This window comes from Bolinopsis microptera, chromosome 1, assembly GCF_026151205.1.
Source record: "Bolinopsis microptera isolate Bmic1 chromosome 1, MBARI_Bmic_1.0, whole genome shotgun sequence".
Classification (NCBI taxonomy): Eukaryota; Metazoa; Ctenophora; class Tentaculata; order Lobata; family Bolinopsidae; genus Bolinopsis; species Bolinopsis microptera.
The window spans coordinates 26,107,080-26,112,810 of NC_087072.1; positions in this window are offsets into that span (position 1 = coordinate 26,107,080).

Here is a 5,731-nt window from a genome sequence, read left to right on the forward strand (position 1 = left end):
AACTACTTGAAACGTTAGGAACTACTTGAAACGTTAGGAACTACTTGAAACGTTAGGAACTACTTGAAACGTTAGGAACTACTTGAAACGTTAGGAACTACTTGAAACGTTAGGAACTACTTGAAATGTTAGGAACTACTGGAAACGTTAGGAACTACTTGAAACGTTAGGAACTACTTGAAACGTTAGGAACTACTTGAAACGTTAGGAACTACTTGAAACGTTAGGAACTACTTGAAACGTTAGGAACTACTTGAAACGTTAGGAACTACTTGAAACGTTAGGAACTACTTGAAACGTTAGGAACTACTTGAAACGTTAGGAACTACTTGAAACGTTAGGAACTACTTGAAACGTTAGGAACTACTTGAAACGTTAGGAACTACTTGAAACGTTAGGAACTACTTGAAACGTTAGTAACTACTTGAAACGTTAGGAACTACTTGAAACGTTAGGAACTACTTGAAACGTTAGGAACTACTTGAAACGTTAGGAACTACTTGAAACGTTAGGAACTTCTTGAAACGTTAGGAACTACTTGAAACGTTAGGAACTACTTGAAACGTTAGGAACTACTTGAAACGTTAGGAACTACTTGAAACGTTAGGAACTACTTGAAACGTTAGGAACTACTTGAAACGTTAGGAACTACTTGAAACGTTAGGAACTACTTGAAACGTTAGTAACTACTTGAAACGTTAGGAACTACTTGAAACGTTAGGAACTACTTGAAACGTTAGGAACTACTTGAAACGTTAGGAACTACTTGAAACGTTAGGAACTACTTGAAATGTTAGGAACTACTTGAAACGTTAGGAACTACTTGAAACGTTAGGAACTACTTGAAACGTTAGGAACTACTTGAAACGTTAGGAACTACTTGAAACGTTAGGAACTACTTGAAACGTTAGGAACTACTTGAAACGTTAGGAACTACTTGAAACGTTAGGAACTACTTGAAATGATAGGAACTACTTGAAACGTTAGGAACTACTTGAAACGTTAGGAACTACTTGAAACGTTAGGAACTACTTGAAATGTTAGGAACTACTTGAAACGTTAGGAACTACTTGAAACGTTAGGAATTACTTGAAACGTTAAGAACTACTTGAAACGTTAGGAACTACTTGAAACGTTAGGAACTACTTGAAACGTTAGGAACTACTTGAAACGTTAGGAACTACTTGAAACGTTAGGAACTACTTGAAACGTTAGGAACTACTTGAAACGTTAGGAACTACTTGAAACGTTAGGAACTACTTGAAACGTTAGGAACTACTTGAAACGTTAGAAACTACTTGAAACGTTAGGAACTACTTGAAACATTAGGAACTACTTGAAACGTTAGGAACTACTTGAAACGTTAGGAACTACTTGAAACGTTAGGAACTACTTGAAACGTTAGAAACTACTTGAAATGTTAGGAACTACTTGAAACGTTAGGAACTACTTGAAATGTTAGGAACTACTTGAAACGTTAGGAACTACTTGAAACGTTAGGAACTACTTGAAACGTTAGGAACTACTTGAAACGTTAGGAACTACTTGGAACGTTAGAAACTACTTGAAACGTTAGGAACTACTTGAAATGTTAGGAACTACTTGGAACGTTAGGAACTACTTGAAACGTTAGGAACTACTTGAAACGTTAGGAACTACTTGAAACGTTAGGAACTACTTGAAACGTTAGGAACTACTTGAAACGTTAGGAACTACTTGAAACGTTAGGAACTATTTGAAACGTTAGGAACTACTTGGAACGTTAGAAACTACTTGAAACGTTAGGAACTACTTGAAACGTTAGGAACTACTTGAAACGTTAGGAACTACTTGAAACGTTAGGAACTACTTGAAACGTTAGGAACTACTTGGAACGTTAGGAACTACTTGAAACGTTAGGAACTACTTGAAACGTTAGGAACTACTTGAACGTTAGGAACTACTTGAAACGTTAGGAACTACTTGAAACGTTAGGAACTACTTGAAACGTTAGGAACTACTTGAAACGTTAGGAACTACTTGAAACGTTAGGAACTACTTGAAACGTTAGGAACTACTTGAAACGTTAGGAACTACTTGAAACGTTAGGAACTACTTGAAACGTTAGGAACTACTTGAAACGTTAGGAACTACTTGAAACGTTAGGAACTACTTGAAACGTTAGGAACTACTTGAAACGTTAGGAACTACTTGAAACGTTAGGAACTACTTGAAACGTTAGGAACTACTTGAAACGTTAGGAACTACTTGAAACGTTAGGAACTACTTGAAACGTTAGGAACTACTTGAAACGTTAGGAACTACTTGAAACGTTAGGAACTACTTGAAACGTTAGGAACTACTTGAAACGTTAGGAACTACTTGAAACGTTAGGAACTACTTGAAACGTTAGGAACTACTTGAAACGTTAGGAACTACTTGAAACGTTAGGAACTACTTGAAACGTTAGGAACTACTTGAAACGTTAGGAACTACTTGAAACGTTAGGAACTACTTGAAACGTTAGGAACTACTTGAAACGTTAGGAACTACTTGAAACGTTAGGAACTACTTGAAACGTTAGGAACTACTTGAAACGTTAGGAACTACTTGAAACGTTAGGAACTACTTGAAACGTTAGGAACTACTTGAAACGTTAGGAACTACTTGAAACGTTAGGAACTACTTGAAACGTTAGGAACTACTTGAAACGTTAGGAACTACTTGAAACGTTAGGAACTACTTGAAACGTTAGGAACTACTTGAAACGTTAGGAACTACTTGAAACGTTAGGAACTACTTGAAACGTTAGGAACTACTTGAAACGTTAGGAACTACTTGAAACGTTAGGAACTACTTGAAACGTTAGGAACTACTTGAAACGTTAGGAACTACTTGAAACGTTAGGAACTACTTGAAACGTTAGGAACTACTTGAAACGTTAGGAACTACTTGAAACGTTAGGAACTACTTGAAACGTTAGGAACTACTTGAAACGTTAGGAACTACTTGAAACGTTAGGAACTACTTGAAACGTTAGGAACTACTTGAAACGTTAGGAACTACTTGAAACGTTAGGAACTACTTGAAACGTTAGGAACTACTTGAAACGTTAGGAACTACTTGAAACGTTAGGAACTACTTGAAACGTTAGGAACTACTTGAAACGTTAGGAACTACTTGAAACGTTAGGAACTACTTGAAACGTTAGGAACTACTTGAAACGTTAGGAACTACTTGAAACGTTAGGAACTACTTGAAACGTTAGGAACTACTTGAACGTTAGGAACTACTTGAAACGTTAGGAACTACTTGAAACGTTAGGAACTACTTGAAACGTTAGGAACTACTTGAAACGTTAGGAACTACTTGAAACGTTAGGAACTACTTGAAACGTTAGGAACTACTTGAAACGTTAGGAACTACTTGAAACGTTAGGAACTACTTGAAACGTTAGGAACTACTTGAAACGTTAGGAATCTTGAAAATGGGGGAAAAACAAAAAAAAAAAAACTTTGAAAAAAAATTTTTTTTTTGGGAAAAAAAAAAAAAAAAAAAAAAAAAAAAAAACTTGAAAAGGGGGTTTAAAATTAGGGGGAAAAAAAAACAAAAAACTTTTTTGGGGGAAAAAAAAAAAACAAAAAAAAGTTGGGGCACAAAATTTTTTGGGGGGAAAAAAAAATTTAAAAAAAACCCTTTAAGGGAAAAAAACAAAAAAATTAAAAACTTTGAAACAAAAAAAAAAAAAAAAAAAAAAACTTAAAATTTAAAAAAAAATTAAAAAGGGGGGAAAAAAAAAAAAAAAAAAAAAAAAAAATTTTAAAAAAAATTAAAGGAAAAAAAAAATTTTAAATTGGGGTAAAAAAAAAAAAATAATAAAAAAAAAACGTTAGGGGGGAAAAAAAAAAAAAACCCCCGAAAAAATTTAAAAAAAAAATTTTAAAAAAAATAAAACTTGGGAAAAAAACTTTAAAAAAAACGTTTAAAAAAAAACCTTTTAAAAAAAGGGTTTTTAAATTAAAAAAAAAGGGGAAAAAAAAAAACTTTAAAAAAAAAACGTTAAAGGGGGAAAAAAAACTTTGAAAAAAAAAAAAATTTGGGAAAAAAAAAAAAAAAAAAAAAAATTTTTAAAAAAAAAAACTTTTTTAAAAAAAAACCCTTAAAACTTTTTGGGAAAAAAAATTGGAAAAATTTTTTGGGGGAAAAAAAGGGTTAAAAAAAACAAACTTTTGAAAAAATTTTAAAAAAAGGGGGGGGAAAAAAAAAAAAACGTTAGGGGGAAAAAAAAAAAAAAAAAAAAAAAATTTTATTGGGGAAATACAAAAAAAAAAAAACTAGGGGAAAAAAAAATTTTTTTAAAAACTTTTAAAAAAGGGAAAATTTTTAAAAAAAAAAAAAAAAAAAAAAAAAAAAAAAAAAAAAAAAAAAAAAATTTTGGGAAAAATTTTAAAAAATTAAAAAAAACAGGGGTTAAAAAAATTTTTAAAAAAAAAAAAAAATTTTGGGGGGGGAAAAAAAAAAAAAACTTTAAAAAATTAAAAAAAAAAAAAAAAAAAATTAGGGGGGAAAAAAAAACGTTTTTGGGAAATTTAAAAAATTTTTGGAAAAAAAAAAAAAAAGTTAGGGGGAAAAAAAAACCCGAAGGGGGAAATTTTTTTGGAAAAACTTGGGGAAAGGGGAAAAAAAAAAAATTTTTTCTTGGGGAAAAAAATTGGGAAAATTTAAAGGGGGGGGGGAAAAAAAAAAGGAAAAAATCTTTTGGGGAAAAAACGGAAAAGTTTTTAAACAAAAAAACCCCCCCCCCAAAAAAAACCCCCCCAATTTAAAAAAAAAAAAAAACTTTTTAAAAAAAAAAAAAAAAACTTTTTTTTCCCCCACCTCCTGCCCCACACGTTAAACCTGTAGCCCCAATAGTCAGATCAGCATCAGTGTAACATGACTTGTCCACAGCTCCGTGTTTTTAGAGAGTCCAGGATGTATCGTCCTCCGTGTCCCATGGGCCCGGAATACGTTCAGGATTGGTTCGCTCTTTATTTCACCGGGCTTGTGCAGCGCTCCTACTTCCTGCACGTGCAAACAGTTATTAATATAAACAGCATAAAGCACGATGATAAAGGCACATGATGCACATTGTTCTTCTCGAAAGGGCAAAGGGCATTCATAAGAAAATACAACTCATAGATAGCGTTGGTAACGACAATATCCCATCACTAAAAGTCGAGCAAATAGTGGGTAACAGCCCAATTTCCTCGTCACTCTACCTTAGGAACCTTACTCCTCCTCAAAACTTAGGATGCGGCGCGTCCCTGCGTAGTTACTCTGATCACCTCGCGTAACTCGATAGTAACATCAGCCGGAATAATTGAGGACAGTTTCCCTAACATCTCCGAACATCTCGCTAGATTAATCCCAGATGCAGAGAATCGCACAGTACTTTCTTACGATGTCCAGGAACAGGATAGTGGAAAGGTTATACAACAGCGATGGCAAATTAGTGCAATCTTTAGTGCAATATAGTGCAAATATCATGCAAACTTTATGCAATATTAGTGCAACTTAATTTTTTAATGTTATGATTATTTTTGTAATTTTTTCATTCAGACTTTCAGATAATCACAGCTGAACAGTACATGAATATTTGCCACAAAACAAAACAAACAGGGCGGAATTTGAATAAGAAGAGAAAGGAATACTAAACGGAAAAAGCACAAGATAATGGAAGAGTACTTTTTCTTAACCTGTTTGAGTGTAA